At 39.8% G+C, this 13,059-nt stretch overlaps 1 protein-coding gene across 2 annotated transcripts in view; it reads right to left on the reverse strand.

Annotated features, from left to right (window-relative positions):
* LOC122789949 (P2Y purinoceptor 4-like) overlaps positions 1 to 13,059 on the reverse strand; it is a 965,681-nt gene that overhangs the window by 265,240 nt on the left and 687,382 nt on the right. The window contains exon 1 of one of the 2 annotated variants that reach the window (XM_044057446.1): positions 1,375 to 1,541. The exons of the other annotated variant lie outside the window; for it this stretch is intronic. The gene's annotated coding sequence lies outside the window, so the exon portion shown is untranslated. Of the gene's footprint in view, positions 1 to 1,374; positions 1,542 to 13,059 lie in introns of those variants that run through there. 2 annotated transcript variants of the gene reach the window in all.

Here is a 13,059-nt window from a genome sequence, read left to right on the forward strand (position 1 = left end):
GACATTGTATGCTGTGATACTTATATGCAATACAGAATTATAAATAATGTAGCTTTGAACAGGCTGGTCAGTCCTTGTGGGCATATTAGAAAGCAGGGATAGGTAAATGTACAGTACACGTAACTATGTTAAACTGTTATTCATAATTTCTTTATTTATTAGCAGTTAATTTTGTATTTTTACTATATTTTCCAGTCGGTACACATACTAGCATATAGTTCAAGTTACAATGCAGCCTTTTGAGGGAGGGTTTTTTTAAGATAGGACATTGTGGCTCTGTGAATCATTCCTAAGGATGTGAAACCAGCTGAGTGCATTCAGCAATATAAACTGTCAGATCCTTAAAAAAGTACTGGATGCAGATACTGAAATTACTTGAAAGGGGAATGTACTTCTTCTAGACATGAGGCAGATCAGACGCATACAGAAAAATTCAGAATCCAAGATGCAGCAAAGCTACATAGCACCACACACATGAGGTTAACCACAATGGTAACTGATAATCAAGTACTATAGAATCACACTGTCTTTTCAGAAATTATTTTTGCATTGTCGTGCAGCTGTAGATTTTAAAAGTCTTAGTTGCGTTATACAGCATGAAACACCTAATGAAAATGGTACAGGAAATAACATCCAGTTATGCAGAAATACTTGCTAATGTCATTTACAGTCATGTAGGATCTGGAATAGTCAGTATGGAGTAACACCTGTACATTGCTTGTCAAGTTCTAGTAGGACTGCCGATGGGAAACAGAAATAAATACAGGATTCTCCTCAGTATTATTTAGGATTTAACAATGAGGTAATATAGAAATGTAACAAATGACATACATAGACTTACAATACCTCTCACTGCAGACAAAGTCTCATCACAAATATGGTACTAAACTTCAGAAATGCTACTAGTGCAGTCACCACTGAAATGAAAGTTTCTCTTAACATTTTCTAATCGCAACAAGGGTATATATTGTAGTTGTATTTGATGTCTGCTTATGTGCAGAGCCAAACTACTGGAGTAACATCTTTAAACAATGCCCTGAAACCCAAAACATTCATCTCCTGTAGTAACATGACTGTCATTTTTTTACAAAATTAGTTTCATTTGAACTTTTGCTAGACCTTTGTTTTTAACCAGAGACTAACAAAAGTCTTAAAATGCTTTTGTCTAGTCATTTAAACCCTAGTCAAAACCCAGAGAGTATTCAGAAAAGTGACAATAAGTACATTCTGACTGGGACTAAAAGCAAAACACCTTATGATAAAATAGGAAGTTCTAAATGCAAAAGTAAACTTAGATGAAACTAGCAAGAGATGTTTTTTTTTAAAAGACATTCTCTTACACGATGCTTTAAAGAGAAATGTGAAATTGCTTACCCGTTTCCCGTACCCAGTCAGCTATTCCTTCAAGGCACACGGCGTATTTGTTATTATTTGTTAGTTTCTTGGACACTGCCCTTCAGGCACATTCCCACAGCATTTCACTCCAGATTTTGTTCACTCTTACCTTGACTCATTCATGTACTTTGCAGTGACAGAAATCACACATTTCTATGCCCTCCCACAGTGAAGCCACTGTGGGTGTGGCCAGACAACAGATGACAGAAAGTATTTTGCAAGTTCTTTTTACAGGTTGGTAGAACTGGTTCTTTCCACAAAGGAGTGGAAAAGTGTATAAAGTTTCCATTATCCCGGCTTGAGAAAAGTTCTAACAACTAATTTTACTTCTAGGTGCTGAGTAGTTTTCTCGCAGTCTAATAATTTCCAAATCAAATTTCTAAGTAAGAACGTGGGAAATTTGCTTATGATACTGTACATAAGACACAGTCTTATTTTTAGCACAGTGCTAATCTTGTGAAACTTTTTAACAGCTCTTTTGTTTTATTTATTTATTCTTTCATTCATTTGTTCATTCTTTCTAAAAAAAGCAACATGAAGTAAGCAGAGGAAGGGAAAAAAAAGGGATAAAAGTCTGTGGGCAGATAAAGGGAGGCTTTAACCCAAATGATAGGGGGAGGTGTTGCTAACTTACAGCACCTACTATGGTACTGAATAGAATACCTTTCTTAATGGGGCATCCTGAAGATTTTACCTAGATACAGAAACAGGAGACATAAATAATACTGACATTCTGATTCTTACTTCTTGCTATCACCTAACACCTTCCCATCTTTGTTTCTGTTATTTCTTAATTCCTGTTAGTAGTATTTTTACGCATAAATAATTGTTTATTGCTGCTCTATGTTTTATTTACTATTAGCACCCAGCATGTATACTTTTAGCACAAAATACACACTTGTAAAGCTGTTGTGCTTATGCATGTTTACACAGTCATGTAATTCACAATATAATGAGTGTGTTATTTATTTCATAACCTAATGGTTCTGTTATCAATTGGTTTATGTGTATTTTACTCCAAAAGCTGCATGTTTTACTAGATTTTAATGATATGGCACTAAGTGTTTCATGAAGTATTATATATTAAATAAGATGGTATGGTGGCTGAAACAGTTCAGCTCTTTATTTTATAGTCCAGGGGACTAAAGTCAAAGCCTGACTTCTGGTCACTGTCTGTGTGGTGTTTGCATTGTATCCCTGTGTTAATGTGGGTAGATAATATGGTTTCCTCCACAAAACATGCTGACTAACTGGCTACTCTAAACTGTTCACAGATATTATTCTTGCCATGCTGTTTTGGGATATGCCTGGGGAGGGTCTGAAAAGGACCATTCCCTTTACTACGGTAACAAATGGATACATTAAATATATGCACTTTTGTTAAGCTATTCTTTACCCTCCAGAAAAGAAAACAAAAATCATTGGACACATAGATGTTAATTAAAAATGCCATCAGTCAATAAACATGAGGAAAACTTCATGGATGGGGAAAAAAGGGGATTAAGGACTTTTGTGAAAGGGCAACAAACAGAATCATGAATGAAGACATTTTTTTATGATATTTTTATCTAAGACCTATTAAGTTTGGGGATGTTAGTAATGGCTATCTCAGTAAAATATATGCTCACAATAAAAATAAACAATGAGGAATCAAGTATACAGGCTACACTACCAATGGCACTAGAGAAGGCTCTGATGTGAATATCAAGGAATGCCATGCAGACATGAGGTGATAGCCTCTGTCATAAGTACCATGAAATGACATGCTGATATGAGATGATAGGAATTCTCATTGATGATCAGCCTAAGTTCAATAGCCATCTACAACTAAATATAAAAAAATCTCATGCCCTACCACCACAACCGTTTCATCTATCCCTCCACCAGACTCATTCTTGCTAACACCTACCTCATCCCTTCCCTCCTGTATGGTGCCTCTATCCTTACAAATCTGCACTCCTCCCTCAAGTCAAAGCTCTCCTCCTGTTACTATAAAATTTCAAAATTTGCAATAGGCCACAGATCCAATACCCATCACTGCATTTCCCTGCGCCATCTGAACTGGCTTGAGTTACCCACTTACCTTATCTATATGCAACTTATCCAAGCACACAAACATATTTTCAATCCCTATCTTTGTCCCACCCTTGCCTCTACCTTCCAAATGCATCTTCCTAACAGATGACTATGATCCAACTTCCAGAACTGAATAGAACTACATAAACCCACCCCCTCCAGGCAAACATCGTCTATCCTTCTGTCTTGCACGCCACTGGAATTCTCTCCCACCCGTACCACTAATAGTCTCTCCGTCTTCAAAACTTTACTTCACTCGCACTTAACCTCACAATGGGAATGTTCTTGCTCCCATCCTACATAATTTCCTTAACTACAGTTCTTTCTTTAGCTGATACCTCTGCGAATAGTCTCATTTAGCCTAAAAATTCCAATTAATAACTCTCAGAATTACAACATTTTGCTCATATCTTAATTTGTTTGTGAAGGATTTTTTTCCATATACTGTACTAACTTGCTCCCTCAAATGACAACTTACTACAACTATTATCTTGCAATTTATTCTAAATTTCATATTATAATTTGTTTGCAATGTTTTTTAAATTACTGCAACACTTCTCATCTTCCATTTCTCTAACTTTCATATTATAATTATATAAGACTGCAATTTTTCAGTTTATAAATTTTATATCTTTCTGGACCTTTTCTTCCCAGGAATCCATTGAAAACGAGCTCCTTGTGGCCCAATGGACTATCCTGGCAAACAAACTGTAAATAAATAAATAAATTAATTAATTAAATCTGTTATGAGCACAATGGAATATTATGCTGACATGAAGTGATAGGCTCAGTCATGAGTACCATGGAATGACATACAATCCTAAGGTGTTTAAAGACTGATGAGGTCTAGAAAAGATGATAAAAAAGAGCTCATAAAGCAGACAAGAGATAGAGGTGAGCCACATCACAGTGCCAAAAACGTTGAGACAGAAGTAAATGGTTTATAGTGGAGCAGGTGTCCAGAGGAAAAAAATGAAGGGTGGAAATGTTAACAGTGTACATAATATGGTCTCTATCAGTGACACTTACGTCTTAGCTAGTGTATTGGATCAGAGCCATGTTAACATTCCATGGGGAGAATGACATTTTAGAATGTAACAATAGTGGCACAAATTATTAGTTATGTACTTACCATAACTTGGTATCTGCATTGTCCATTTTCATTCTTCCTCACCTGTGGTGATCCAGATTCGATCCTTGGATCTGGCTTGGTCGCATACATTAGACTTTGGATCCAGCTCTCGAGCTCCTCCCTCTACCCATAATGCACTACGCTATCACCAACACCTCAGATCGACTTTGCTGCCTAATTTCCCATTTTTTAGCAGAGGCAGACATAGAAAGAAGAAGGATAGGGCTCAAAACAGGAACTGAATAGTTCCAATACAGTCTAACAGGTACCTACAGGAATGGTAAGGCTGGGGAAGGATGGGATGGAAGTTGAGGAAGAATGAAAAGGGACAACTCAGATGCCAAGTTACAGTGACTACATAACTAATAAATGTGATTTTGTCCTTTTCATTCTTCCTCACCAATGGGACAGAGTCTCCAGCTACGTAACCCTTGGGGGCCCTCTTGGAAGGACCTGCTGGAGCATTGTTGAGCAAAAAGAAGTTCTGCTTCTAGAAATGATGCCCTTTTTGTAATATATAACAAAGGTATGAGTCTTTGCCCAAGTAGCTACAGCACAAATGTCATCAGTGGAGGTCCTTGACCAAAAGGCAGATGAAGTAGCCATGGACAGAATTGAATGAGCTTAAGGAGGTTGTGGTAAATTTAGTCATTTTTGAGAATAAATCAGTGAAATTCAATCAGTAATCCACTTGACTAGAGTAACTTTCGATGCTGCCTGAACCAAGCAGTTTGGGGAAAAGGGTACAAAAATTTGATCAGACTTCCTGAACTGTTTTGTTCTATGAAGATAGAAACATAGTTGTCTGTACACATCAAGGAGATGAAGTATTGAAAGAAGACTGGTAATTCTATGCACTGACTGATGTTATTTTCAGACTCCACTTTAGGAAGAAAGGAAGGGTTAGTCTGCAGATATATCCTGTCTTTATGGAAAATAAATTAAGGAGGCTTCACTGATAGGGCCTGGAGCTCAGAAATTCTTCTCAGTAGCTATTACCTCAGCTAAAAGATCGATTTCCAAGAAAGATACTTCAGATCACATTTGTCTGCCAGTAGAAAGGGCTTTTGAGTTAAACCTGGAATGACCACAGTAAGGTCCCAAGGGAGAGAGGGGTCCTTTATCGGTGGTCTTAGGAGAAACATTTCTTTCATGAAGGCCTTACACAGTCTGGATGAAGCCAAAGAAAAAGACTGGTTTCCAGCATGGAAATTTGAAATAGCTGCCAAATGAAGTTTAATCATAGAGAAACTAGCTCCTTCTTCAAAAAGAGTTGTTAGAAAAAGGAGAATGGCTGAAGTTGGTGCTGAATAAAGATGGATATTCTGATTAGAAGCCCAAATAGAAAATCTTTTCCATTTGCCTTTGTAGACTTTCTTTGTAGAAGCTTTCTGGAAGGCCAAGATAATATTGTGAACTGGAGTAGAAAGCCTGGACTGTCTATCTCTGGAAGTGGAGAAATCATGTGGTTAGCTTGAGAGTGTGGAAATGGGGTGCTGAGTTCCCAATGGGTGAGACAGGAGATCCTGAGTGGGTTCCAGTATCCATGGAGTATACTGCAAGTGAGACCATACCTGCTGAGGCCAGAAGGGGACAATGAGGACAACTGAGCTCTTCAGCCTGCTTGCTTTCTGTAAAAACTTTGGAATGAGAAGAAGAGGAGGGTAGGAACTTGTTGTCGAGGGGTGAGACAAATAGGTTGCAGCAAAGCTAGCCCCAGCAGCTGAAGGTCATTTTCATTACTAGTTGATTGACACACCAATCATGAGGCATCAGAATGGATCTACTGAGCCTGTCTGCTAGCACCCTGGTTTTCCCTGAGATGTGCACTGCAGTGAGAAAGCAGTCTGAAGCAATCACCTGTTCCCAAACCCTCATAGCCTCTCTGCACAGTAGATAAGATCCAGTTCCTTACTTGCTGATGTACCAGACTACTGACATATTGTCTGCTTCAACTCCAATAGTCCCTAGAGGGAGAACATCTTGAAATACTTGCAGTTCTAGAAGGACTGCTCTCATCTCTAGGATGTTAATATGCAACTTGTTCTCCACAGGGGACCAAGTGCTTTGGACCATCTTTTCAAGAAATGCCCCCCCCCCATCCCAGTTGGGATGCGTCCACTGTCGCTATGGCAGCTGGGTGCGGATGGATGAACTGTCTGCCCAGAAAAAGATCATCAGACTGAATCCACCAATGAATATGACATTTGCAGATTGGAGTGAGTCTTATAAGAAACAATAGGGGCTGATAAAGAATGGACCATTGTACCACCAAGGTCCATTGAAGGATTCCTATAAAAATTGTCCTAGATGGACCAGAAGCATGGCAGCTGACATCGACCTCAGAGCTTATAGTACTAATCTTGCTGGAGGAGATGTATGAGAAAGTATAGATTAAACCTAATATCTCAAAGGTGTGATGCAATGGAGAGGTAAGGAAGTTACCTGAGTTCTAGTATTCAAAATAGTCCCTATGAATTCCAGGGTCTGTACCAGAACTATGCTTGACTTGGCATGGTTTATAAAGATGCCTAAAACGTTGGAAACCTGAAGCAAGTAGTCCTTGGCGTGTAAAAGGTGATGCTTGGATGGTGTGCTGAGGAGCCAATTGTCAAGATAGGGAAACACCTGGAATCCCTTGAGTCTGAAGTGAGCTACCACTACTGTCATGCATTTGGTAAATACCCTGGGGGCTGAGGTGAGTCCAAAGGCCAGTGCTCTTAATTGGTAATGATTGGCTCCAGCCAAAAGTGTAGATGTGTCCTGAATCACCTGTCTATCTTTATGTGATAGTATGAATCCTGGAGATCTATAGAGTCCACCCCATTGTCCTTGTGCAGAAAAGGTAGTATGGACTGAACCATGACCATGAGGAACTTCACCTTCTTTACATACTAGTTCAACTTGCTTAGATCCAAAATAGGTCTCAGGTCCCCTGTTTTGTTTGGCATTAAAAAGCATGAGTAAGTTCCGAATCCAGTCTGGTTGGGTCGGGCCTCTTGGATGACTCTTTTCTGTAGCAGCTTTGCAGCTTTTGTATTTCTTGTACTGCATCCTTCCTCTGACTGGATGAAACTTTGGGAAGTTTCCTCTTTTGAACGGGAGGAGGAAGAAGAGAAAATGGTACGTAGTAACCACTGGATATGATTCTTAGCACCCGGGAATCTTATGTAATATCTGTCCAGTCATCTAGCTGCAGAGAGAAATGACCCCCAACTGCCTCCATATTTGGACAGTTGGGCAGTGATTCAGGAGTGCTGATATGGCCTATTGGAGAAAGAATCTCTAAGGCTCTGGTTTTGTGGACCCCTTCTGCCTCTAGTGCAATGTCTCCCACTAAAATTTTCTCCTCTGCCTCTGGAGGAATTATTCCCATGTGAATCATGGAAAGTTCCCTGAGATTTCTGGAACTACATCTTCTTACCACCTAATTGGTTTCTAGAAAAGGTCCATTGAGGGGTAAAAAACGTGATTCCTATGGCATACAGACTCTTTCCCTATTGTTTGCTGCAGGTAAGCACTTCTTTAACTGATGGCCCGAACAAGTAAGTGCCATCAAAGGGAACATTAGCAAAGGATATCTTGAAGGGCTCTCCAAAATCGCATAGCTGCATCCAGGTATGTCTCCTTATAGCTATCCAAACCCCAATGAACTTTGGACATAAGGCAAGTGCAACCGGCCAAAAAGCAAACTCAAAATCCAAAAAAGGAGGCCAGCACCAAGAGTAATAACTAAGTTTATTCCAAAAAATAATAAATCAAACCGGCTTTGGCAGCTTTGCCTTCATCAGTGATTGCTATCTGAATTAACAGACAGTCTATATATACACACAGCACTTCATATGAATCAAGTATTTAAAGGTACAGCCGCTAAAGGTGGTCATTAAGACCAGGGGAAAAAAAGAGCCCCTAGCCTTACTATTGAACTCATGGATGGATGCTTGGTCACAATTTGTCTGGGGCAGAACAACAAGCCCTTAGGGAACTTAGAAATAACCATAATGTATTTATTATTCCTGCCGACAAAAGAGGAGCAGTTGTAGTTATGGACATGGATTATTATCAAACTGAGGCCCATAGACAACTTCAGAATGCCATACACTGTATGCCAATGCCTCTAGAGCCTACCAGCCACTTTAAAAAGGAAATTGATTCCTTTTTGAAGCTAGCAACTGAGGAAGGTATCATTAGTATTTCAGTCCTAAACCATCTTACAGTTGAAGATCCTAAGAGCCAGATACTTTATTTGTTACCAAAGATTCATAAGAACTTGCAAAAACCACCTGGAAGACCAATAGTATCTGGCATGGGCTCACTTACAGAACCCTTATCAGGATTCCTTACTAAATATTTACAGCCCCTTCTGACTATGGTCAGATCTAGGATTAAAGATACCACAGAATTCCTCAGGATCCTATGTGACGCACAACTAGAATCAGATTGGATAATGTGCACAGTGGATGTCATGGCTTTATATACTAACATTTCACATTGGGCTGGACTTGAGGATCTGGAGTATTAGCTTAATAAAGCAAATATTTATCCACCAGGCTTTAACACACTGTTAATTTGTATGGCAGAGCATGTCCTTACGAAAAACATTTTCTATTTCCAAAAGGAATGTTATTAGCAGGTCTGTGGTACTGCTATGGGGGCATCCTTTGCCCCCATTTATGCAGACCTCTTCATGGGATATCTGGAGGAATTCCTTATATATGACAATTCACATAACATTTTTCAGGGTGAGATGGACATCTGTCGGTGGTACCTGGATGACTGTTGGCTGGTTTTGCGGGCAGATACAGGATATCTTTTAGAGTTCATTCAATACCTCAATGAAAACAAGTGGGGCATTGAATTTACTCTTAATATGCATCACCAAGAAATTCATTTTCTTGATGTCAAAATTTGTAGAAATGAGAATAATACCCTGTCGACCCAGGTCCTCCGCAAATATCCAGAATATAATAGTCTTTTACAGGCTGCCAGTTTACACCCTGATCATATTATAAGGAATATTCCCAAGTCCCAATTCCTTCATATCAAAAGGATGTGCTCCTCCCATGATGACTATGAACATCACAAGAATGACTTGATACATAGATTTAGAACTAGAGGCTACAAACCAGGACACATTCTCTCAGCTAGTAACTGGGCCACTGGACAAGATAGGTCATAGCTATTGCAATATAAGGAAAAAACTCATACCTCAAGGGATAGTATTAGATTTTTTACTACCTATGGTAGAAATATTCATGCCATCAGAAATGCAGTTAGTAAAAATTGGAATATTCTTATGGCAAATCAAGAACTATCAAGTCTCCTCACGGATAGATGTAATTTCTCATATCATAGGGGACGAACACTGGGGTCCTATCTTAATCATTACAAATCCAAGGGTGAAAGTTATTCTATGGAACAACTAACAATCACAGGGCACAAGTTAGTTGGATCATTTTCCTGTGGACATTGCTCCTTTTGTAGGTACATGCCAAAATCTAAGGAGTTTTCCAGTAAGAATACTAAGATGGTTTATAGGATTAAGCATTTTGCCAACTGTGGAATGGACTGGGTGGTCTATTTGGCCACTTGTTCTTGTTCATCTTTCTATGTTGGGCAAACGTCTAGACCATTTAGAATAAGAATGTCTGAACATTTAAGCGACATCAGAAACAAACAAATGACTAATGTACTTTATAGACATGTATGCTTATTTTATTTATTTTACATTTGTTGACCGGGCTAGTCTAACTGGATATATGTCCATTTTCAGTAGAGGCCCAGGGAGAAAAGCTCCAAGTTTTAATACATAGTAAAAAAATAAGTCTACATAAAAGTTAAGACAGTCAAATCAGTAAACAGAAAAAAATCTAAAAAAAGATAAAATATATACATTATTTTTTTTTTTTTTTTTTTTTTTTTTTTAGATGAGCATAACAACAATATTTTAATAGAAATGAGGCATCAGAATGGATTATGTGATCATAAATCAGCAATATTCCACTTTTGTATTATTGACAAAATATGGGGTGATAGATTAAATAAGTTAGGGAGGCATAGTATTTTGAATGATAAAGAAAAGTGTTGGATAGTAAGGCTAGGGGCTCTTTTTTCCCCTGGTTTTAATGACCACCTTTAGCAAGAATAATAAAGAACAAACAATACATTATGTTTAGATTATAGGGACTCTTTTAGTTCTCATTATTGCTGTACCTTTAAATACTTGATTGATGTGAAGTGCTGTGTGTATATATATGTCTGTTAATTCAGATAGCAATCACTGATGAAGGCAAAGCTGCTGAAACCGGTTTGGTTTGTTATTTTTTGGAATAAATTTAGTTATCACTCTTGGTGCTGGCCTCCTTTTTTGGATCTTTATGGCTATACTGAACCAGCTGCTCATGAGGTACCTTCTACTGCACAGAAGATCAGCCTCATCGATGCATTTGAAATGGACAGGAGAGTGGCCAGTTGGGAGGAAGTCTTTTTGAAATCCTCAGCAGACACAGACTCCGAGAGAGTATGTGATACCTCCTTAGTCAAACCTCTCTCTAGTCGAGTAAAATGTGCCAAGCAGTTTAGAGACCTCAGTGCAAAAGTAGCACAGGTCAACACTCACTTTCCAAATCTGCCTGTTGCTCTGGACTTGATGTTTGGTGGATGAACAGAGGAGATCTGTTCAGCTAGCTCTTTCTTTGTGGCTGCTGCCACCACTATAGCATCAATCAGGACTGCCTTGCTCCAGTGGGCTCTATCAGAAGGAGGGGCCAGAGTTCTGTCTGGGTGCTGGGGTATAGGTTTGACAGTGTCCAGTTCCTTCCAAGCTCAGTGGGAAACCAAGTCAATCTTTTCATCTGCTTGGGGGGGGGGAGGTTCAGACGTTGATGGTCCAGAACCAAAAGCCTCCAGAAACACTGATTCTTCAGGAGAAGGAGATTGGAAAGACCAGCTACCCTTCTGTTTGAGGATCTCAATGATATCTGTGATGTAGAAGTCATCAGGCTGTGAGCTGGGAGATCTCTCTCCTTAAGCAAAATCAGTTTCTTCTGTGAGGGACTCCATGGGCGAGTATATGTATCTCACCTTACAAGTCCTCATGCGAGGAACCTCCTCCATGGGAAGTTCAGGACTGATATTAGAAGAGGGTGGAAATTCCTCTCAGAGAACTGTCTGAAGACGTCCCAGAACTGGCTGTCTCTGTGGGATAAGTCTGATAGGCTCAGAGCTCAGAATCAAAGATGGGAGATAGGTAGGATCTGAGACAGAAGAAGACGGGTCCCTGTGAAGAGAGAAAGCCCTTTCCAGCACCTTGAAGGCCGAAGGACCCAAGAAATCCTCTCCCCCTCCTTGGAGCCGAAGCCTCCAAAGACAGTAGGTTGGGGCCGGCACCAGATCAGAGCCCCAAGGGGGAATCAGATCCAAGTCATCCAAAGCCGAGACTGTGACAAAGAGAGATGGATCTGACAACATCAGAGCCAAACCCAACCCCTTAGACCTGCTGCTGACCTCTTGAATCTGAGACTCACTCTGATCTGAGGGTATCAGAGCAGAACCAGTCAGGGATGTTGTTGGAGTCAAGGAAGGTAGTTTCCTTGGATCTGATGCTGAACCTCTCAGAGATCTCTTATCCTGGGTCCCCCAAACCACTGGTTGGATTGGAGGAGGAGAGAGAGAATGGCCATAGCAGGTGCACTCACAGATACAGGAACTGATGGAGCTGGCAGGACCCCCATCTGGATCTGAGCTCTGAGACATTTGTGCATCATCCTATCAATATCTGCTTCTGACAAACTCCTAGAAGATCTGGAAGGTGCTGTGGATGAGGGTGTAAAGTGTTTCTTCAGAGTCTGAAAAGGTTGAGGTGGCAGGGAAGGTGACACAGGTTTCAGTGCCTACTTTGGTGTATGGCTTCTATGGACTGATGTGGATCTTGGATCCAAGGACTTAGGATCCAGAAAAGAAGTGAATGGCAAGGGTGAAGTGACAATAGCAGCCGAACTTTTCAGATCCATAGAAGGCTTTGGATCTGATGATGGCAGAAAAGGTTTCAGATCTGAAGTGGGTGGACCCAAAATCTTTCTAGTCTTGTCCAGTGGCTCCAAAGAAGCCCTCAGGAACTTTTGAGGAGATATCTTCCTGTCTGAAGAAATGGATTTGGATGTTTTTGAGGGTGGTTAAGACCCAGAAGAAGCAGGAAGCAACCCTTTTAAAATTAGTTTATTGTGCGTGTCTGATAATGCCCTGGGATTAAAGTTGGTGTAAATGGAACAAGCCATGTCAAGATGATCAGATCCTAGGCAATACATGCACTTCTTGGGATCTTATATCCACAACAAGTGCAATTTTTGAAGCCATTTGGTTTCCCTGATATGGTCAAGGAAAAAAACATGGCATAAACAAGACAAGTTTACCACAAGAAATTAAATAACATTTTTTATAACAACTCTTTTAAACAG

This window comes from Protopterus annectens, chromosome 15.part0, assembly GCF_019279795.1.
Source record: "Protopterus annectens isolate FY-2018-M chromosome 15.part0, PAN1.0, whole genome shotgun sequence".
In the NCBI taxonomy this organism is placed as follows: domain Eukaryota; kingdom Metazoa; phylum Chordata; order Ceratodontiformes; family Protopteridae; genus Protopterus; species Protopterus annectens.